The sequence below is a fragment of the Homalodisca vitripennis genome, chromosome 3 (genome assembly GCF_021130785.1).
Source record: "Homalodisca vitripennis isolate AUS2020 chromosome 3, UT_GWSS_2.1, whole genome shotgun sequence".
Classification (NCBI taxonomy): Eukaryota; Metazoa; Arthropoda; class Insecta; order Hemiptera; family Cicadellidae; genus Homalodisca; species Homalodisca vitripennis.
This window is the reverse complement of record NC_060209.1, coordinates 88,269,749-88,295,418: the sequence shown is the minus strand read 5'-3', so window position 1 is coordinate 88,295,418 and position 25,670 is coordinate 88,269,749.

Below are 25,670 nucleotides of genomic sequence, written 5' to 3'. Positions count from 1 at the left end.
CGACAGTCGTCGTACCAATTGGGTTTGACCTGGCCTACCCATGGACAAGCTCTCTTTTTTTTAACTACTTTATAAAAACAAAAACTATTTCTCAAAATTATTCTATTCACCAATAAAAAGAAACAGCTTTGTTTTACATCACGGGTAGGTTGCCTCCCTTACCGGTACCTTGGTTCGACGCACTGTGGCTGCTAAGTAGGCTACTCTTACAACTACAAAATTATGTTCGGCTTACAAGCTACGAGAAAACAAATAAAAATTATTTACTCCCAATTACACTTTGCTTTCAAAAGGTAACTACAATTATTTGGATCAAAAAACTAACTTTCTCTCTTGTTCTTTCAATCTACATTTTTTTTTCAACTTAATCAATTTACTTAAAAAAAAAAACAATCAGAATTTAAAAAAGAAATATTTACTATTATATTATATTACTATTAAATATTATATTACTAACCTGGGATCGTTAATCCGTCTTTGGTTCTGGATCACCTCAGGATACCCGGCGCCTCCACCAATTTTGTCACGCCTTCCTGCTCAGCTGTGGCGAAGGGGGTGTACTCAGGAATCAAACGCAGCTCAGATTACAGCAACTTTATTAACTTAAACAACAACCCTTCCGAACCCACGGACACCACGCGTCACGACCATCACTAGGCTAAGCCCTACACTAGATCGGCCCTCAGGGAGCTCGGACGTCCGCTCGCGCCGGAGACCTCTCACGTACACCCCGCCTCGGGCGCTCACCTTGCTGACCTCCCCCTCCAGTACTTCCAGACGGCGGGAACATGGGCCCCGACGTCACAGTATTGTTGTGGAATAGTAAAATTCCAATTTTTATGGTAAATTCAGCGGCTGTCACCAACTTACTACAAAACCAGATTATTCACAAACATTATCAGAACAAGCAATCAGACGTCTTGAATAATGTCAATCTTGACCGGAACTCATTAAACTACTAAACGGAACAGTTTATTCTAAAAAGAATGGAAAGCTTAGTTTATACAGATAGCTTCTAAATGTGATGCTCGAAGTGTAAGCTGCGCACCATAATACCGATTAAAAGGAGAAAATGGCATAGAAAACTGAAATCTTAGAATCGTAAATATTTTATCGCCTTATAACTTTATTTTATCTCTCAAACGAGAATTGTAATGAATAATGAATGACAATGAATTGTTAAAGTACTTTTCCTGACTTGAATGACAAAGTGGTGTGGTGAAATTGATAATCATAATTCCTTAAAATGTTTGTTTGTTTGTTTGGTTTAACCATGTTCAAGTTTAATATACTTTGTAACGCAATTCATGATCGTTTATGATGTAAATAGTCGACGAACTAGAATGCCTTTAGAGATCAAGCTTTTACACGGAAGTAAGTACAATGTTGAGCAATATTGTTATTGGCTACTTCGCTGTTCTGACATAATATTATGTTCATAGCGATTGCGTTTAATTAATTGTGATACTGACACAATATAACGCATAGTGATATTTTTCCTGTTTTATTCTGTTTTCTGCTGTAATATTGCACAGGAAACATTTGTTGACAAACACGCGTCGCGCAAGTGGTTCTGACGTTTACTACTTACTAGATGTTATTTCCTCGGTCCTCTGTCACGAGTTTTTGCACCTTGATGAGTTCGATGTAGTCACACAGTGCAGACAGATACCGCATATTCTTGACAGATTAACCCATACAAAGCCATGTTATTCATCACTGAGTTACTGTTATTACATTGAGGAAGGCGAAGTGCTTTGAAGTCAAAATCTCTTGAATCTGTAGTGTAACTTGTTGATATATTAGAGAGAACAAAAACACGATTACACATTTCCGTTACTACGTATATACGAGTCAAAGTCGAGTTTATAGTCAGTCAGAGATTTACTGTCTTGTTTATGATATGATAACGAATTTCCAAGGCGGTTTATGTTTTATTCATCAAGAAAACAAACATCAAAATAGAAATGGGTTTATATTGTGTTTGCATTAATTAAAGGGAAGTTAGCTGTGGAAACTTTGTATTTGTGACAAATATTTCTAGACTTTCACTTCGACGCGGACAAAGTTAAAATTCAATTAAGTGCTGTTTGTTGTCTTGAACAAGAACTCATCTCACTTCAGAAAATGTTGCTGTTTTCGTATTGGGCTTGTATTACGTTTAAAAAGCATTATGCTAAAACTTTCATTGGGATTCTGATAGAGTGTTCAACATAGAATAGGTAAAAATACAGTCTTAAAGTTTAAGGGGTTATCAATTTTAAAAAAGCGTTTTTATAATACGCTTTGCCTTTAGAGAGGAGTGGGGACCAATTTTACAATGTACAATTTTAGGGATTTACATTCTATCATAATATTGTAATCATGTGAATATAATTTTTGTACATTAAAAACGTGTTAACGCTTTTTCAAAATTAATGTTTAATGCGGTGTGAGGATATGTTAATACGATGTAACGCTATCATGTTTGCTTTAACCTAATTGATTAATCTGTTTTAAAATCAAAATTTCTCGTTTTTAATATTTTTGAAAAATTACTATTACATTCTCGATTGACAGCAGGACTCCACCTGTGGTGGTTTCTGTTACGGAAAGATAAGCCAAAAAAGTAAACATAAAATCAACATTTTAATGTTCATTGGGTCAATATTAAGTACCTATGAATAAATCTTTAGCCATAAATATAAAGGAATGCAAATCATATTCACTTATGGTCCAGCACCCGCTAACCGCTCCCCGTACCTGTACTGACATTTAGGGCCTTATTTTTCGCCTTTATTTTTTTTTTTTTTTTTTGTTTTAGCCGGATGGTTAACATGTAAAGCAAAATTTACACATTACAAAATATTTTATAATTAATTAACCCATTGACGCTAGAGTATTATAAACATGCAGAGAATAGGCACTTAAACTAAAAACCGTTATATGTTTCACGTAGATGTCCCGGCTCCACTTGATGGCCTCGGAGACGTAGCGCTGAGCCAGGGCAGAACCCCTGCGACGGTCTACTCCCAGGCGGCTGAGGGTGGTCCAGCCAGTTGGCGGAGTCCCAGGCGCCGAGGACCCCACCACGAAGGCGTCCACAGAAGTTCTATAGCCCCAAGCCGAGAGAAGTCGCGCCTCAGGAGCATATTTCTCTAGCTTCCACGCCTATAATCCCTGGTTGACAGACAAACTGGAAAATACAATCCACAGCGAAACAAGTGAATCCAGATAGTGGACTGAAGACGCACCTTCTATAAGCCTATAATTACTTCGAGAATTGGACTCCATTATTTGTATCAAGTAATAGAGCATTAATACTTAAATTATCTTCGAACGACATACAAAGTAGATTACCTTAAGAAAGCAGATGTATGCTTTGATTAATCATATATTAGTCTTTTACTGATATAATTCTACTCCCCAGCGATATTACTGTTACAACATCTTTTACAGTTCCGTTCAGATTCTTCTGGTTAATTTAAATTACTGTAAATAACATTTTATAATAAAAACTATTATTGATTAATAAAGTCTAATTTCATTACAATATTAGTTTAATTATTCCCAAAAGTTTTTAAGTTTCAAATTCAGTTGGGATAAGTCAGGGACTAGTTTGCGTCAAAAAAGCTGTCGTAAATTATCACACATTCCATTTAAAAATCTCAAACATAATTAATTTCAAACCGGATAAAGGTTTATAGTTTGTGATGTCAAAAACTGTACTGACTATCCACACTTACAATTATCACTATACATTCGTAATATCTTTCCAACAATTCCGGCTATAAAAATTCATAACAGTTCACATGGTTACAGTACTGTGATAATCTTATAGGAATTTACATCTTCTTTTAAGTACCACTGGAGATTGGAGATCACCATGGCCAGTTCTCTTTTCACATATACCTTAAATAGTTGCTGGTTACCGCGCTTAAGAAATGTGAAGATATTTGTATTAACATTTACAGTTATGTGTTGTGCAAAAAGAACTATTTCATAAATCTTATGTAATCCAGAGATACATTTATTTTCACACATTAACAGGTGGTGTTTGCTTAATATATTGTATTGTACATGACGTAGCTATTGTGGGAAAGGTTAATTCAATGTTAATGTTCAATTAAGTCCCAGTTCAGATTCCTCTTAGTGCAGCGTCCTGGAATCTGACGATGTATCAGATTTTACTCTTGGAATCTAGAGTCATGTTTGTCTGAGGGGATCCAAAAAAGTCTGCGACGAAAGTCTGTACTTTGTTAAGACGAACTCGTTAGATCGTTTAAATATCAGAGACACCTGGACTACGACTTATGGCGCAATCTAGGTGAAGAGGTAATCTCATTGTCTCCTACAGTAGTCAACTGTATAATACAAAAGAAAAATAACTTAAAACTAATATTTCATCGTGAGCAGCACTAACCTTCGTTGAGACTGGAAGTGGCGGAGGGTGCACCCTTTCTCTGTAGAGCAGGTTGATATGTCGATGACTAAAACACATTGCGTTGTAATTAATTGTTTGTTTAAAAAGATCAATATAGAATATATATATATATATAGATTTTTATATTTGTTTATATTTTATTGTATACATGCTTTTGATAATGTTACTGAAAAGTAACGAAATATTAAGCTTTTCAAGTTGAAGAAACATGTTTTGTTTTCTTTTATACCTATATATATATATATATATATATATATATATATATATATATATATTCTTGATGAGGGAAACAAGGTAAAGTCAATTATTGCGTCTGAAATATAATTAACTTAAACCAGAAGTTTTCATGTTACGATCGTGCGAATCCTAAAGAATTGCGTGTGAAGCCGCTGGTATCTGCCAGTAGTATATAAAACTATTTATATTTTCCGAAATGTAATTAGAGTGCTCTAGGTAATAAAGCGTTTCCACAAAGTATAAAGATATCAGACGGGTAAATAAAACCAATAAGAACATTGTTAGCGCTAGACAATAATTGCCAACACAAAGTAAAACTCTAATTGGCCAGTTTCAACTACAGCAACGTCTTAGGAGATCTTGTTACCTTCGATGCAATTTACTTCATTGTGTTATTTATAGCAAAGTGTAGATCTTTAAACATATACAATTTAGTTCTTTTTTATATATGTTCCAATATTACAAAAATACAGCTAATTATTTATTTCATAATGTTTTTTAGTTTAAATCCATTTTTTCAGGTGATGATTTAACTGATAACAAATATAGCACTATGGTAGTAAGTATTTTAAGTAAGTTATAACAGAAAATATCGTTATCCAGAGTATTTCCTGTGAGTTTAACATCGGCATCTTGAACTCGAATTTTGCTATCGAGTAGATAATTTAGAAATACCGTTGGACTTGTAGCAACCGAAAGAGTTAGTTTCGTGAACTGTTATTAGTTTTACTAACAACTATTAATTTCGCGATTCGTATTAGCATTGTTCATTTGTGAAACTAAATTAACTTATCAATCCTTATTAAAACAGTAATACTGAATATACATTTAAAAAGTAATGCTCGTTAATAATCAGGAAAAGAGAGGTGCCGCTGAATTGTGTTTTATAAATTATTGGATTAAAAATATTTTCGTCAACATTCCAGCGTGGATAAACCCCTTATTTTGCATTCAAAGCAGTTGAGCCGTACGTGAGACGTCTGCCATTAATTCAACTTTGGGAGTAAACCGTCACGTTTATTATTTAATTATTTTTACAAAGATAGCAGTGATAATTGCATATTGTGCTATAATAAGTTACTACAACAAATATGTTACTCCTTTCAACTCTGTTTCCTCTTTTAGGACATAATATCTTTACTTAATTACATTTCAAAATTATAATAATATCCATACGCTTGTTGGAAAGGTTAACGTTATTAGTGCCCTAAGGAGCAAAACAGTTTTAATGTGTTATAATTTCTGTACAGAAATTTCTTTTGGATATATTTGATTATTTATCGAATTAGTACAAGCATTAAAACGGCTCTATGCGATAGTTCCTACACATTAGGCCAATAACACCAGGAAAAACGCATTGCTATCTGCATTACTATTATATCTATATCTATTTTCTATATATATTTTTACTGCAGTGTAGTTTACTGTCTAATAAATAAAGATAGCATATGCGTAGAAGTATCTGCGAGAGTTTAATCTAAGTCTAGGTTGCATTTGTTTGAGTCGAGGTTGAAATTAAACTTGCCGTGTTACGAGTAAAATAACACGGCAATTTAAATTTAAATGTACCTGGGCAAACAGAAACCTGAAAGTGAAACGTTACTTCGTTGCTGCGTCCCTACCAAAGTGTATTCCAAACGTGGTGTTATATTTATTCCTGTACGGTATAATCATGTGTTACCAATATTTAACAGTAATTATAATTACGGAAATTTATGAAATATATTAATTCAAAAATCTGTGTATGTAATAGGTTTTCAACATTTTATACTACATAACTGAGATATAAAATAATACGTATAAAATCGCTGAAAGAAATGTTAATGTTTATTTAAATCAGCCATTAATTAAGTCCAATAATGAACTTATTATAAATTAACATCGATTTTATCCACACTGTTAACAGGGCTGTTAAGAATAGAATACCTAAATATTAACAGATATATTTCAATAATTAATATATACTTTAAAGTTTCACATAACTAACCATGCAGTATTTTATACAGGACTATTCAACTATAATACATATCAGTAATCTTTCCTTTTTTGAAGAAATGACTTGGAATGTCATTTAGTTTCATCAACGTTGCACCTACTTCCATAGCAATACACAAAGACGCTTATTAACAGTGTTACAGTATAAAGTGTCTAATTATGACGATTCTCTGTAATGGTTTAATTATAATTTAACACGATTCAGGAAGGGTAATTGGAAACATAGCATCGTGACAACTTCAACACTTAGGTAATGAATGTTGGCTTGCAAACATACGCTAATTAGCAAGGAACATCAACATACGCACGTAACAGCAGCCAATGTGATCTTGGAACACATAGTATTTGTTCGCTACATTCCTGTCACTGAAGTTTACAAACCCAAGAATGATAACGCTCTTCATGTTAGAGTGCATGTGGCATTGTATTCAAATCCTAAATAGTTTGTTAGATAAAAGACTCCTAAAGAGTGATCGGTAAGTACACGCTCTTTCCATACATGCGTCGCGTCGGGTCGGCCCGTTCGAACCCTTTTAGGGCACACAATTGACGCAGTGCACTCTAGGTAAAGTAATCACTAAATATTTACTTGTATCTAAAGAAAATATTTAAAAGCTTTCTAAAATGTTTAAATATTTAAAATTTAACTTCTTTTATGGGGTTAAGACCATTTCATCTATTTCGAAAACTATGTTTTTCGAACAAAATAGTAATAAAATATATAATCGATGGTTAGAAAGCTTCTCTTTAGATGTCGTCTGCAGCTGTAACGAGCCAATTAGAGTTTCTCTCAACTAGAGTTGACAAGTATTGTGAAGCGCTCACAATACAATTTCTTAGTGGTTTTATTGGTTCGTCTCGAATCTTTTCCTTTGCGGTAACATTTTATTATATTAGGCGTTGTAATTAATCTTCAGAAAGAATGAAAAGTTTTATATAACTTTATTGCATTTTATTAATAGTACTTTACAAAGTGGGAGTAGGACACTGCGTGTAAAAGGTTTCCCTGAAGTTGCGTGCGCAATTTCATGTCCAAGAGTTTATTTAATTTTCTAGGTGTCTTGCGGACAAACAGATAGGCCGACAATCAGACAGTAAAATGTTGATCAGACTTATAAAAGACAGAAGAATAATCTGCAAGTCTACTGAATGATAGACGCCAGTGAATCTAAACAAAGTCCAACGGATGGACGAGCAATATTGAACACATGTTTGTCACAGAAATAAAGTTTCATGCTAAAGTTGAATTAGCTTGTGGATAGTTAGGCTGGATAAAGAATAGATCAAATTTCATAAAGGGCTATTAAACTACGTTACCTAAGTAGAAATGAACGTTACATGCATAGTTTCAAGTCCACAGCTCTATTTGTCCTTGAGATATCCAGCAGAACGCTGACACGCAGGTAGATATATAGAGGAGAAATCTTGCCAGAAGCCCTAGTGATAGCTAGGGAAAATGTTCAAAATTTCAAGCTTATACCTCAATTCATTCTCGAGATATAACCCTGAGTTAATTAGGCTCTGCTATCTCACTGAGGGTCATGCATCATCATCGCACTCTACCTTGTGTATATAAATGTATATATGGATAGGATTGAGAAGCTTGGGTAATCCTCCCACTTCCTATCAAATTCTCGCATGAGGGGACAATCCCGGTTAAGTTCTTGCAATACTCCCAAGTAACCGTTTATAAGGGTTTTGCGTTATAGAAGTCTGATGTTTAAAGACGATAGTCGGGGAAAAAAGGGATCGTTGAGCCTTGTTAGTGTGATTTCCCTTTTTTTATATTTAAACAACTTTTAAAATGCCATATCACAACGTGAAGGAAGCTCACCAGTTTAGAGTACAGAACGTAAAAACATCCACAGCTTTGTCCATCAAAGTTAGTTTTCTATTAAGGATTAAACCATATTCTAATGAACTAGATATATTAAATTCGTCACTGGTGCAAACTGTAGTAGAAGTTAGATTTTAACATTTTATGTTCTATCTGCACTACACTACTGATCAAGCACCGTATACTTAATATTTTTTTTATTAAGTAGCAAATCCGGAGAAAAAGTTAAGCATTAGCGTTTTTTTTACATCTTAATTATACTTCTAATCAAGTTCTGTAATCGTAATATTTAATAAATTTTATATGTAAAGAGACGTATCGGCCAATTAGTGGAACTTTATTTGAAAGTTACAACAGCTTTTTATTTTACTTAAAATTGGATTATGATACATAAGTAATACAATGTGTCTAGAATTAAAAATATTTTGGTAAAGTTTCTAATCTTTCTCTTCATATAAACTTTGCTCGTACTTTAATGAATATTTTACAAAAAGAAGTAGCCAAATAGGTTTAGTCGTTCTAAAGAGTACCACTTAGCAACACAATTTGTGATTAATTTTTACTCATAAGATTATTTAAGAATTATAGTTTCGTCATAAAATCGTGCTTAACAGATAGTGGTTAAATCAGTTCATGATTCAGGGTATCCTTTTATACAAGACGAAGACCTACTATTATAACAATACTAACCAAGCGACTACTGGCCGTAACTAATGACGGTGCTAAGGCTTGTACCTGCCAAGCCCCTCTTACAAACGTGGAGGGCGCGTCGCTTTGAGATACAGGTATTTACCACCATCCAATTACGTTAGTTTGTCACTTTAATCTCTCTAAGACATCCTGCCGACATAAGTCAGCTTTCTACTGCACATTTCCCGGAACAGGGCGGTGACCCCTTGGCACTGAATACATGACGCATCCCTTCTTAGAATGTTTCTATTACGTTTTTAAACTTTTGGCAAATAAACTATCTAACAGAAGTTTAATATTATTATAAGACTCTATCATATTGTATCATATGCTTGTCCCAATAATGATACCGTGGTTTTAGTATTTTTGAAATAAGTGTAAGTGAAATTGGTGAGGCTATTCAGTCAAATAATTTGGATTGGTGTGTATAAAATTATGAACTTCATTGGTAAACATTCATTCTCTATCTTTAGGTCTCCATAACATTGCTCTGTAAACTTAAAGTTAATTTATTCATAAATGGGCTAATAGAATCTAATATTTTCTAAAGGCTATAACTTAATATTCTAGCCTTCTGAAGAGTGCCGGTGTTAAGGAACAACCCTTTATCTGTGATAAAGCTCATAAGAGAACAAAATCTCCAACTGACATTTCCCTATATAAATATAGCTCTTCGCATGTATTTGTGCACAGCTGTTTCAAACTGCTCGGCAGAGCGTTCATTTTTTGTTTTAGAAAGAATGACATCTTGCCTTAGATCCAGAATTAATGAAGAAAACTGAACTCGTTGGCTCTTCTACACATCGAGGCTGAACTTTTAAACAGTGATCAAATAAAGGTAATTCAAAGCTTAATACAGAAGTCGCAGTGATTAAAAGTAGGAGAAAGCTAATGTAAAAAACAAACGAAAGAATCATTGATACGTTTGGTTTATTTTTATAATTTCTATTAAAGTATTTTTAAAATAAATTTTTAATTTGTAAAAGTACACACCTTTTTAAAAGCAAATAAAATATTAAAGTAAATCTTGGCGTTTTTATGAACACCCGTTTATGAACTCGATAGATTTATTTGTTATTTAAATAATGAATTTGTGACACATTTGGCATATATCAAGAGGCGGAAGTCAGAAAATTTCCTAAGGGCAAACATTTGTAAATTCGACCCTGACTAGACAAAAAATTCAGAGATGGAAAGTTGCCTATTAAATGATTTGTATGAGGTTAATTAATATTTATTTAACATACAGTGTTTGCATACCTAATAGTTGTGTTTGTGTGTAAAAAGTTTGTAAAAGGCTTTGTATGTAAAAAATATAACATGGGAATTTATGATGAGTTTTGAGTATTAAAAAAGCCATTAGTAATTATGTACAAAAGTAATATTAAACCTTTTTCAGCACTAAGTTACCATGACTAGTGACACTATTTCTATCTATAAGAATTTAAGACGAATTCATTTTTGTAACATAGTTTTAATTTTAGCTCTAGCCGCAAGTAAGGAATTAGATATTTGGCCAGCAGGTAACTAGTGTGCCCACAAGTGGTGTCTGCTGCGGTTGCCTTTATATGTGCAGGTCAGCTGCCGCCCGACGCGTCACCTTGAGTTATTTACAGCCATCCAATTATATTAGTTTGTCACTTTGTACTTGGTAGGAAATCCCACCGACACTAGACAGACCCGGAACATTTCCCAGAATCGAACAGTACACTATTGGGAAATTAAACATAGCACGTTACTTTTCAGAAACTTATATCTGGCAAGTCTTCATTCTAAATATTCTGTTGTACTTTGTTCTAAAGCCCTCTTAAGTCGACAAGAAATTCCAGACGAATTTCTTCTATATGTTAAATATGGAAAACCTTATAGTTACTTAAAAAGGTCTATTTATCGAATATTTAATACGTAATCTGTCAACTCTCTTATAAAACTTGGTACACCGGAAAAGAATGATGGTTCTACTAAACAATTAAAATTTGAAACGTAACAATTGTTATTCAAATTTATTGAACGGATTCTGTGTTGTACTTGGCATTTCGAACAGACAAATGCAAAATGAGACGAAAATCCAATTTATAAAGTTTCTGAACTCTACGCTATATTATTATTTAAAAAACTTAAATATTTCTAAATACATAAACACAGTTAAATATACTCATTCTACTTTTAGTAAAAAATACATAGTAGTAAGACAACGTTAAAAATTACTCATTGTTTACGTAAAAACTAATGATGAAGAGGTTTGAGAAGTAAATCTTATATAGGCTATTCACTTCACAAACATAAATTTATGAGAAAAATCAATATTTGTATAATTAATTTTTTTAATTGTATTAATACAATTTAATTTATATATATATGTGTGTGTGTGTGTGTGTGTGTGTGTGTGTGTGTGTGTGTGTGTGTGTGTGTGTGTGTGTGTGTGTGTGTGTTGTGTGTGTGTGTGTGTGTGTGTGTGTGTGTGTGTGTGTGTGTGTGTGTGTGTATGGCATATACGGTTATAGCTTGTGTATAAAAGTAAATTGTTACTAACAGTTGTAAATTCATTTTAGCAACGTTATTTTCATGTGAAATTTTCCGCTCTCGCAAAAATTAGTACAATCTTGTAAAAATGTAACAATTTCTAACAGTAACATTTAAAATGGAATGACACAACAAAACTTTCTTTACTTTTCTGGAGATCTAGGATGTTAGTTACTTCACCCCACCACAGCGTATTACCAGCGCTACTGTGCTCTTAGGGTCTCCAGGTAGCCATATACCAACCAGCCGGTAGCCTCAGCCGACAGTCATCCTTTAGACGCTGGCGAGGGTGGAAGTGCTAAAGAGTTGTAAGCTAATTGGTTGTGTTCCACTTGTGTCATAATGAACAATTTCATGGAGATGTCATCACGGCCTGAAGACAAATTTTCAGTAAGTAATTTACATATTGTTTTGTATATTTCTAAGAATTCCATTTTGTATTTATGAATTAATTATACATTCAATGATATGAGCTATTTCATTCAGATTTCAGAGCTATTTCGTTCAGATAAAACTATTTTAATGTTTATAAAGTGGAGTTTGAGAGATTGTTGACCCTATATACTGTAGAAAATCTATTAGTTAACTTTAAATTACTTTTCAATATAATTGCGTTAGTTAATTACTGTGTCTTCAGGTAGTATATAAAGTCAAAACTATTTATATTATTAATAAGTCTTAATGTTAAATTTTTATATCTGAAACATAATAACTATTTATTTAGAACAAAGCCTGTTAAAACTATTGGTCCATCCTAACGATTTCGACAACACCAAATGGTAGTTTAGTGAATGAATTCTGTAAGATAAATTCTTTTATTACACTCATTTGAATGGGATAACAGATGGTTCATTGAGCTATAAACTTTTAGAAAAATTGCTGAAAATAATCATTGATTTTGGCCGGATAAAACATTGAAAACATGTTCTTCTTTTTTGATGACGTACACATATTTAAAGATTTAAATATAAACCATAACATCTTAATATTATTTTTTAAAGAGTACTATATACTATCAATTTTTAATCTGTCCACATTTTTATTTTAACATTATAATCATTTTTGCTGTTATAAGATGTTAAATTTTAAAAGGTGTAAATATATAAATGTATAAAAATATTAGATACCAAAATCTATTAGAAGCGAGTAAGATAAAATGAACTATTACAATAAGGAAGATTGTCTTTAACCATAAAACTCCAAGACACTATAACTATAATGTCTACTGTTTATTTGAAGTATGTTACTGAGTTGTTGAAGTTTCCCTCATATCAACTAAAAGGTTTCTGTTTTTATTTCCGAAGACATCGGGACCTTATATTAAAGAGCTCAATATTAAAAATATAAAGAAGAAATAATTACTAACAGAGTGCACTATATTGAGTGTACCTCAGTTATAAAATAACATTCAACCCCCCTAATTATTTTTAAACTAACTAATCGTTTGTATTATCAATAGTAAAGATGGTAGTCATAGCTTATAAATATGCATGTAAAATTGTCAACTAGTTGGGACATTAGTATTTTTTTTTAACATAAATAGCCGTATAAATTTTATAACTAATCTAAAAGTATGATTAAGTAAAAATTAAAATAATAATTATTTAATTTAATTGTTAGGAATCATAGGGTCACTTTTATTTTTAAGTGCTTATTGAAATTGTATTTAGTAGAGATCTGCTTTATTTTTGTTCCCATAAACAATCATCATTAAAATCAACGTAAAATATGCTGCAAGATTTCTTAATATTACCTTATGTGACATTCTGATTTTTGGGAATGTTATTTATATAAAAAGTGTAATTTTAAGGAGGTTTTCTTAGCCTAAATGCAGTAAAAATACTTTACTGTGCAGATTTTGACCCATATCATGCAAACTTGTTAAATCTGTTCTTCTGCATGTTCACTTGTTTTTCTTTTACAGCATGTTCAACTAATTTAGATTTTTCAAAGTTTTCTTTTTTATAATTATAAATGTGTTCTTTTACCCTTATTTCCACAGGTCTTGATGTTTGGCCGATATTCGTCTTGTTGCAACCACATTCAATTTTATATATCACATTCTTGGTTTCCTGTTGTTTGTTTTTCGGTTTTAATTTTGTTAAGTAGCTTCTTATATTATTTTGGGACTTAAAAACAGTGCGGATGGTAAATTTATAATTTATCCTACGAATTTTTTCTGATGTTCCTTTTACATAAGGAATAGTTACGGTAGTGAGATAATTAGGATTTTCTTTTTTGGTAATTTGCTTACAACTTTTGTTTTTAGCCTTAGCTCGATCAATAATTAATGGAGGGTAGTTGTTTTAATCAAAATTTCTGTAGTATAATTTTCATTTAAAATTTTAAAAAAATCATGGAATGTTGCATTGAAATTAAAATTGAAATATCTTCCAATGACCATAATTTATTTTATAATGCCATGTTTTTAAAGACATGTAGGAGAGGTTTATGACGTACATGACGCTTAGCTACAGATATTAATGTATTTCCTGTACTTTAAATGAAAGGACTAAGATGTGAGCACACTTGGCATAAGATATTCTAGAGCTGCCGTTTATTCGATTTTTGTATTGTGATCTACTCGCTGAGAACATCAATATTGACAGTTTTTTGTTACAGTAAATCTGTGCATATGATATTTTATATATTTGGTCATTCGATTTGTGATAGAAACCTCTAAAATTCATTTTCTTGCAATATTTAAAATTATGCAGATTTTAAGAAGTTAAAAGGTAAAATATTAAGCCACTGTTTTGAAAGTATTAAAGATAACATCACAATATATTTTTAGTCGCCATAAAATTTTGGCCAAGACTTTGTAGGATTCAATTTATTAGGTTTTAAGACATTCCATTTTTAACAACAACAAAAAAACGCACACTAACCGACAGAGGGGAATTTAAGCAATGTAGATCCATAATACTCAGTATATAAATGTGTGTTTTTACCTAAGCAATAACGATTTTGAAAATATGGTAGTATATTTATTGCTACGTATTTTAACATTGTTTTCAGCGCTTTTTTTAATTATAGTTGAACTAACTGATATGGATATAACTGAATGATATTAATTCTTGTAGATATAAAATAATTTTGAAATTGTTTGTCAAGTGTGTTTGAATTATACTATTCAGTTTAAATAGTACAATTCAGTTTATGATGCGAACTTAAAAATAATTGGCCCTTAGCCGTCGGAAAATTACAATTTCACGGTTCAAAATTTGCCCGCGTTTGATTGGTATTCGAAAAATTTAAATAAATAAATAATTGTTTTTAAAGTGGTTACTAGGTTAATATAATCTCTGACCGTGTATATTTATTAAACATGCAGGATTTAAGCAATATCAGTTCCTCTGCGTTGTTCGTACCATGGTTTCAAACTAATTTTACTTTAAATTAAAGCTGTATTTGAATGCCTAGAACCTAGTTTTTTTTTTCTTGATTATATTGTATGCTTAGTACTTTTTACAATTGATGATGAACTGTTTGTTTTTGAAATATTAAGTAAACCATATCAATGCAGTAAATATACTCATTAATAAATCGCAATATGGTTAAACTTTTATTGTTCTATTCCGTTGGGGTGCTTATTCATCTCATCAATAAGGTATAGGAGTTGATTTAACAGCCCTCAGATCCAAGGGGGTTTTAAATCAGGATATAATCACGGTCAAGGCGCTGAATTAGGTCTCCTTTATTTAAAAGGGGTGCTAAATCAGCACATGAACACGGTCAAGGCGCTGAATTAGGATCCCCGTATTCGAAGGGGGTACTTATTCAGGGCCTGGACACGGCCACTGCGCTTGATTTAGCACCCCCTTTCGTGACGTCAAAATGACGTCAGTAGCGAGGGGGTGCTATATCCAGGGGGTGCTAATTCAGGCGCACCATATCGAGTTCCATGAGGAAGAATGAGGGCACTAATCTCAAGGTCATGTCTCCCCGAAAGAACGGGAGGCCAGCTCTGAACCAGCCTCTCCAATGAAATTAGGCGGGGGTGGCACATCCTTGTTGAGGCTAGAAAGGAATTTTGAGGTTAGGGAACAAACCTCACCAACATTCATCTCCCGCAGTAGTAGACTAGACCTATCGAATTGCCCTTGAACGCCAGCATACCATTTGCGGTTAGTGATGTGCCGCTGCTGGACATCCATAAGTTGTGAAGTGCCTGATGAATCATTGATGTCGGTAGGCCTTGCAATAATACTAATATTATTTAATATTTAAACATTTTTACTCCTTTACCAGTGATAATAAATTAAAATCATATTCTAGTGTAATGTCGCAATTCAGACTTCCGTATTCCAAAACAGTTAATATGTAATTTAATGTTAATTATTGTCAATAATCATAGTTTTACATATTGCTCGAATGTCGGGTAACAATACACTGAATACATTTGTACCATATAGTATATGTTGATAAAGTTCTATTGATAATGATTGTTAAGAAATCATGTTATTCTGATGAACTATTTATCTTATTACCTTACAGATTGTTTTTGGGGTTTTAAAAAAGTAAGACAATTACTATAACTATGTGGTTTTTCAGAGATCATCAGTAAAGGGATTCCGACCCAGGCGAAATGACTCCAGTCCATACAATGGTGATACAAGATATCCAGTAAGTTAAATCTAATCTTTACTATTGAACATTTAATGTGTAAAATGTAATTAACAGTGATGTCTCTTACATTAACGTATTGCTCCATCTAAAGCATTTCCGACATTTAACCGGTTTAGTAATAAATCATGTAGTTATATTTTGCTGTAAATCTACTATATCAAAATTCACAATCATTAAACTTGTATGATAAGGTTACGGGTTTTTTGCTAATAGGTATTGTATTTCACAGAATAAGAGGTTACCCAGATCATCTATTCCATCGCACAAGAGTTTGTACGAACCGGCACTGCTAGGATATCAGCTGATCGGAGATAGCCAGTTCTGCAGGTTCGGTCAGCAGCTGTTGGGACTTCGGAGGGTGTCAACGCCAAATTGTAGGTTTTAATTTTACCTACCAACCAAAACAATAAAATTATGTACTTAGTGATTAAATATAATTAATTTTTATTTCTCTCATTATAGCTGTAAATGATTATTTTACTGCATTATTGTGATTGATTTTAAACTATCCTAAACGTGAAATAAAAAATGGATTATCTGGTAGTTTAAGTAAATTAATATTCTCAAATTTGGATAAGGCCCAGGCATGAATATTATTACATTTCAAAACATTACTCTTTAAATTATATATTATTATATTATCTTGACATGATGTATTATTTGTATTCTATTATATATATTTGTAAGCGATCATATCATGAATGCAATTATGATCAGTCAAATCAGTAACAACATATGAAGATTAGGCCCAAGTAAGAAATGCTTTTTTATTATTATATTTAAATAAAATCGTGGTATAACTAAACATAACATTTGTTTTTAATACTTATTATTGGCGTTCTTATAAACTAATATATTATATCGTTTTTTGTTACAGCACCAGGAAGAATAGGCATCTGTGTCAGTGGTCAGACAATTGATGATCTACACAACAGAGTAAAAGAAAAGTTTTATCCAATTTCCGACAAAATTATTATTATGATCGGAACTAATGACTTTTTGAGGGTAAGCGTTTAAATTTCAATTATATTATTATCAATTATATCTTACAAAATAACAAAATATTATTCGCAATATCTCAAGTTCTGTAGAGTTTTTCAAAATTCTGATCACTTTTGTCTCTCTTTTGTATAAGTGACATCCTTTATCAATTTGTAACACTGTTGTACCAGTTTAACCTTTTTGGGTAAGTTTTAAAAACATGTTTTCATATTTTTATCTCATGTTAAAAGAAATGCTGTATGTTAATATTTAAACAATTATTTCAGAATGCAGAGGTGACCACTATGTGTCAGGGACTCTCTGCACTCTTGAAAACACTGCAGGAAACTGTAAACGACATTGTGCTTCTGACGCTGCCACCAATTCCGAAGCTGGGAGAAGCACAAGGTCCCCACCACTTCGCTCTCTTGCAGAACTACAATAACTACATCCGTAGTTTGGGAAATGGTATGTCGTATATTATTTATATCTGCATTTTTGATGCAACAAGGGAATAACAATGTGTTAATATAACAATCAGTTTAGTTTTTATATAATCTTGGTATATTAGTAAATATGTTTTAAATATTTTTGTAAGTGAAACGTTGTATATATTTGAAATATAAGCACTTTATTGTATACCTGCATAGTTGACCATGAAAATAATCACAACATTAAAATTTTGTTATTTTATTGCTATTGTTTTAATATAAGTGCGAGATTTCAAAAAAGAGTATATTGTTTTTATTTAAGTAGGTAGTAAAAAATCATTTATATTACCAAAGGTAATGATAAATAAATGTATGTCAATATATTTATTTTGACATTTTTGTTCTTGTTTCTTTTAATCCCTCATAACTTATAATCATAATATAATTTATAAACATTTGTGGCTCTTCTCAAATTTATTTGGATAAACTTAACAATTATAACATTGAGATCTCGGTTGTTAGCCAAATTAATCTATACATTTACAACTTTGCTTCAGTTACAATGATGTTGCTACAATAACACTAGACATTAATAGATTGTTACTTTGTCACATGGTATATATTCCCTAAAGTTTTACACGGCTTCTATTTGATTACAGGAGACAACGTCAGGATTGCTGACGTCAGTCCACTATTCATGACATCCTTTCCCCAACAGGAGTGTCGAATGCGCCTGTTTGAACGGTGAGCTTTCATTTAATGTACTAAAATATATTAGTTTTTTTGTGTAATTTTATGTTACACAGAACAATATTATTCTCTCAAACTTGGGGTTTAATTCTATAACGTAGAAATTAAAGACGTAATTTTCTTCAGTAAAATGCTGAAACCCTTCAGAATATTTGTATTGGGAATAAACCATAAATTCCCTTGTGAAATTCGGAAACTGAAACAGGATACCATTTTGCAAATTATTCAAAAGTAATGTTTATTTATTCAACTCTAATGAAAACAATTTTGGTTTTATTTTATTTCCCAACGGGCATGACTATATGATAGATTGAAAAACTCTAATCAATTCAGTTAAAACAATGTCTAAAGTACATGCAATATTTTTTAGTATAAAGATACATACTATAAACTGACAAAACATAGTAGTTATAAAATCACATTTAAAAAGTACTCATCGTTTGTGGTAAAAATGAAATTAAATAGATTGTAGGAGAAAATGTATAATCACTTTACACTTTACAAACAAAGATGTATTTAAAAAATCAGTATTTATATTTTTTTATTTTTATAATAATTTTAATTGTTTAAAATATATTGTAAAATAAATGTTGTTATTTTCCAGATTTTACTCTGGCAGAAGGAATCGACCGGACCTGATTCATTTGAATCGCCAAGGGCTTGAACTTATTTATAATTATATAACTTGTAACATTATTTAATTGTATGTGTAATTCCTGTGTTGTATATATAAATAATTTTATTTTAAAAAGTTTGTTTTTCTTTTTTGAGTTCTTACCTTTTTCATGTCACAATTTTTGTAAATATCTATAAAAGTTGTATTTATCTGAAGGAGTGTACCTAGGTACAAAAGAATTTATAAATGTTTTGAACCAATATAGAGTGGTTTATTTGTTATAAGAGAGTAACCTTTTCTTACAAATAAACCACTGTATATTGGTTATTGTAAACAGGTTGTGTGTGTGTGTGTGTGTGTGTGTGTGTGTGTGTGTGTGTGTGTGTGTGTGTGTGTGTGTGTGTGTGTGTGCTTTTATCTATGTGGATTAACCACAATAATTAGGTTTCTTTTAAATCTCAGCTTTGTTTGAGCCGAACAACAAGACTATACATCCAGTAATTTTATTTAACTAAGAACTGATATAATGTATTAACCTTTATGTTAGTATTAAAGTTAATTAAGAATGTCTTATGTTACCAAGCGAAGTACAGGGACGGATTTATAGATTTTTGCCCCTAGGCACTTTTCTGACTGCCTCCCCTTGAAACATGCCACATTTGTCACAAAGCCACTAATTAAATAAAAAATCAAATCTAAAGAGTTCGTAAACGGATGTTAATAAAAACACCGTTCAGTTTTCTTCATTTATTCTGGATCTAAGACAAGATTGTATTGTTTTTGATACAGAAAATGAACGCTCTGCCAAACAGTTTGAAACAGATGTGCACAAATACATATGTAAAACTATATCTATATTGGTAAATGTCAGTTAGAGATGTTCTCTTATGAGCTTTATAATCGATAAAGGGTTGGCCTTAAAATAGAAATTCTTCTGAAGGCCAGATAAGTGTTTACACCCATTTAAACATGATTTTTCTCGTTCATTTTCATACAAAGATACAAGTTTTTCAGCACGCTCAATAATAGTTTCAGTTGGAGCCGACGACAGATTGTTAAAAATGAGAAAATATCCGTAACAACGTCATAAGCGTTTTTCGCGCACAGTAAAGCTGACTTGAGTTCGTCAAGAACAACATTATTTTTTTTCATTGATTTTGTCTGCGTGGATTTTCTTTTTTTTCTGACGTTTGTAGCTTGTTTAATACTACACCGTTTCTTGGCCCTTGAAATACGCATGAAATATGTTTCTAAGAGAGTCGACGAAAATGACCAATGAGTTATACAGGGCGTTTCAAAAAGGACTTTACAACTTTGAAAATTCATATAAAATATATTGAACAAGGTACAGAGCTGGTTTTGGTGTTGTCCATCATACTCATGGTTTCCAAACTGCTCACGCATTTCAGGAGTCCCGTTGCTTCACTCCTAACCAGAGGTTTCTCGTTAGTGTCCACTTCATATGTCTCCAAACTCAGAATTACTCTTTCTAGGTTTTCACATAGAGTTACAAACACACTCAGGAGCACTCCAACTTGTTTCTGACAAACCCTTGAGAGTTTTACTCGTACTTTTACTTTGAGAAAAGCTAAGTAGAAATTCCCCTCTCTTAGCAGATGCAACGAAAAATGTGTAGATGTTCTGAATTACGTTAAAGAATGTGCATGCTTCTGGACAGCAACTTGAAGGACATGTGCCCACAAGATTTAATGAATGAGCCGAGCAAGGGCCAAATAATGCTATAGGAGTTTCATTATCTATCCTAGCTTGCAAGCCGCTATATACGCCTGACATGTTGGTAGCATTATCGTACGACTGCCTTCTGCAGTTGGCTAAATCGATGGAATTTGAAGTTAACACGGACATTACAGATCTGGCTAACTCCTCTGGTTTGTGCCAAGATAAATTGTTGAACAGGAATGTCATTAATTTCTTTAACAAACCTCAAAACAATTGGTCAGTGTAGCTTATATCAGGCGTTGAGTCCAATATTACGGAGTAAAACTTGGCCTGTTTCAACTTGTTAATTATGAAATCTTTTACTTTAGAAGATAACAGTTCAATGCCTTCATTACAAGTAAATGATGAAAGATAAGATGTTCTCCCTGAACCTGGTTTACCAAATTTTAGTATATTTTCAGCAAGGAAAGAGTCGAATTCGGCTATTAATTCTAAAGACATGTACTCGCCGCTGTGTATCGACCTAAATATCTCATCCGACCCTCGAAAAGGACGACTCCTACTTGCTAGCTTTTTCACGACAGCAAACACTCTTTCCAAAACGTGTATACAATATTTAAGATAAGTTTCAACGTAAGAATCAAATTGACTTTCAATCGTTCCAACTCTTTAATAATAACGCTAATTCGGGGTTTATGTGTTTTTGTGAATTTTCATGGACGGATAAAATCGCTGCGACATTTTTCCAGTCTGAAACACCTTCATTGGCTCATTTGGAATCTGCTTGATGCAAACCAAATATTCTGAAGACGCACAAAATACCGAACCTGTGCTTTTTGAATACATCAAGTAATCTCTTTGTATAGTTTCTCCATTTATTTGTATCCTATTAAAAACATCTTTGTTCAGATATATTATTTTATTGCCGAATTCCCTTTTTGAGTTTTGAATCATCATCACAATCTTTGTTTTGGTTTATTCCTTATTTATCACTCATTATTATTAGTATTATCAACGAGCAAAACAAAATAACTATTAGGCTAACGTAAAACTAAATTTAAACTTAATAAGCACTACTCATTACAAATTATGAGGCAAAACACTACTGAATGTCAATTAAAAAAGATTTACTTGACAGACACAAGTCATTAAACACTACTGAAGGTGACCTATTTAATAGACAGTGTTGCCATCCCTTAAATGTACAGCTTAATATATACCTCATGCAGTAAAATAATAGCCTACAGCAGTTTTGTACCCATGTTACCTGGGTAGTGGTTGCTTTGGCAGATAACAGGTAGCAAAAGTATATAAAATTCCATCTTAATTCGTTAATCTATAAAACTCAATTTTATGATATTTTATTCGTGGTAATATCAAAATTCGCGTTATTCATTGCCAGACACTTAGTACGGTTTCAACCCCCTGCCAGACACCTTTTAACTATAATAATTTGTAGTTATACTTTCGATACAATAAAAACATAATATATAAATTAATATTATAAACATATTAATAAATAGTAAAATTTGTCAAAATTGGGACGTATGAAGAGACGACTAGCCCGTGTACTGCTTGACACCCGTTATATGTTCCACGTACTTGTCCCGGCTCCACTTGATGGCCTCGGAGACGTAGCGCTGAGCCAGGGCAGGGCGGAACCCCTGCGACGGTCTACTCCCAGGCGGCTGAGGGTGGTCCAGTTGGCGGAGTCCCAGGCGCCGAGGACCCCACCACGAAGGCGTCCACAGAAGTTCTATAGCCCCAAGCCGAGAGCAGTCGCGCCTCAGGAGCATTTTTCTCTAGCTTCCACGCCTATAATCCCTGGTTGACAGACAAACTGGAAAATACAATCCACAGCGAATCAAGTGAATCCAGATAGTGGACTGACGATGCACCTTCTATAAGCTTATAATTAGGTACTTCGAGAATTGGACTCCATTGTTTGTATCAGGAAATAGAGCATTAATACTTAAATTATCTTTAAACGACATACAAAGTAGATTACCTTAAGGAAGCAGATGTATGCTTTGATTAATCATGTATTAGTCTTTTACTGATATAATTCTACTCCCCTGCGATATTACTGTTACAACATCGTTTACAGTTCCGTTCAGATTCTTCTGGTTAATTTAAATTACTGTAAATAACATTTTATAATAAAAACAAAATAAAAGATAAATAAAGTCTCATTAATAAATTCTAATTTCATTACAATATTAGTTTTATTATTCCCAAAAGTTTTTAAGTTTCAAATTCAGTTGGGATAAATCAGGGACTAATTTGCGTCAAAAAAGCTGTCGTAAATTATCACACATTCCATTAAAAAATCTCAAACATAATTAATTTCAAACCGGATAAAGGTTTATAGTTTGTGTTGTCAAAAACTGTACTGACTAGCCACACTTACAATTATCACTATACATTCGTAATATCTTTCCAACAATTCCGTCTATAAAAATTCATAACAGTTCACATGGTTACAGTACTGCGATAATTTTATAGGAATTTACATCTTCTTCTAAGTACCACTGGAGATTGGAGATCACCATGGCCAGTTCTCTTTTTACATGTACCTTAAATAGTTGCTGGTTACCGCGGTTAAGAAATATGAAGATAATTGTATTAACATTTACAGTTATGTGTTGTGCAAAAAGAACTATTTCATAAATCTTATGTAATCCAGAGATACATTTATTTTCACACATTAACAGGTGGTGTTTGCTTAATATATTGTATTGTACTTGACGTAGCATTCGTGGGAAAGGTAAATTCAATGTTAATGTTCAATTAAGTCCCAGTTCAGATTCCTCTTAGTCCAGCGTCCTGGAATCTGACGATGTCTCAGACTTGACTCTTGGAATCTGGAGTCATATTTGTCTGAGGAGATCCAAAAAAGTCTGCGACGAAGAATCTTAAGACGAACTCTTTAGATCGTTTCGATATCAGAGACACCTAGACTACGACTTATGGCGCAATCTAGGTGAAGAGGTGTTCTCATTGTCTCATCAGGTGCACAATTGAGTGCACTACGATGTTTTAGAAATTATCTCTAAGCACGATGTAGCAACTGAGGTTTCTAAATATAATGTACCTATAGTTGGAAGGGTTAATTCAATATGAATGTTGAGTTTAGCTCCAGTTCACCTTCCTCTAACAGACTAGCAGTAAATTGCAATGCCCGAAAGTAGACGATCCATGACCGAAGTAAACTTTTCATATATGAAGTATTTAAGAGTAGTCAACTGTATAATATTAATAAAATAATTAAAAACTAATATTTCATCGCGAGTAGTACTAACCTTCGTTGAGACTGGAAGTGGCGGAGGGTGCACCCTTTCTCTGTAGAGCAGGTTGATATGTCGATGACTAAAAACGCATAGCGTTGTAATTAATTGTTTAAAAAGATCAATATAGAAAATATATATATATATATATATATATATATATTCTTAATGAGGGAAACAAGGTAAAGTTAATTATGACGTCTGAAATATAATTAACTTAAACCAGAAGTGTTCATGTTAAGATCGTGCGAATCCTACAGAATTGCGTGTGAAGCCGCTGGTATCTGCCAGTAGTATATAAAACTATTTATATTTTCCGAAATGTAATTAGAGTGCTCTAAATAATAAAGCGTTTCCACTAAGTAAAAAGATATCAGACGGGGACATAAAACCAATAAGAACATTGTTAGCTCTAGACAATAATTGCCAACACTAAGTAAAACTCTAATTGGCCAGTTTCAACTGCAGCAACGTCTTAGGAGACCTTGTTACCGTCGATGCAATTTATTTCATTGTGCTATTTATAGTAAAGTGTAGATCTTTAAATATATACAATTTAGTTCTTTTTAATGTATGTTCCAATGTTACAAAAATACACCTAATTATTTATTGGATGATGTTTTATAGTTTAAATCCATTTTTTCCGGTGATGATTTAACTGATAAGAAATATAGCACTATGGTAGTAAGTATTTTAGTACGTTATAACAAAAAATATCGTTATCCAGAGTATTTCCTGTGAGTTTAACATCGGCATCGTCTTGAACTCGAATTTTGCTATCGAGTAGATATTTTAGAAATACCGTTGGACTTGTAGCAACCGAAAGAGTTAGTTTCGCGATCTGTTATTAGTTACAACTAATTACTAACAACTATTAATTTCGCGATTCGTATTAGCATTGTTCATTTGTGAAACTAAATTAACTTATCAATCCTTATTAAAACAGTAATACTGAATATACATTAAGGAAGTAATGCTCGTTAATAATCAGGAAAAGCGAGGTGCCGCTGAATTGTGTTTTACAAATTATTGGATTAAAAATATTTTCATCAACATTCCGGCGTGGATAAACCCCTTATTTTGCATTCAAAGCAGTTGAGCCGTACGTGAGACGTCTGCCATTAATTCAACTTTGGGAGTAAACCGTCACGATTATTATTTATTTATTTTGGAAAGATAGCAGTGATAATTGCATATTATGCTACAATAAGTTAGATTTTTTAAACCAACAAATTTGTTACTACTTTCACCTCTGTTTCCTCGTTTAGAACATAATATCTTTACTTTATTACATTTTAAAATGTTAATAATATTCATACGCTTGTTGGAAACATTAACGTTATTAGTGCCCTTAGGAGCAAAACAGTGTTAATATGTTATAATTTCTGTACAGAAACTTCGTTTGGATAGATTTGATTATTTAGCGAATTAGTACAAGCATTAAAACGGCTCTATGCGATAGTTCCTACACATTAAACCAATAACACCAGGAATAACGCATTGCTATCTGCATTACTAGATATATTTCACTGTGGTGTAGTTTACTTTCTAATAAATAAAGATAGCATATGCGTAGCCGTATCTGCGAGAG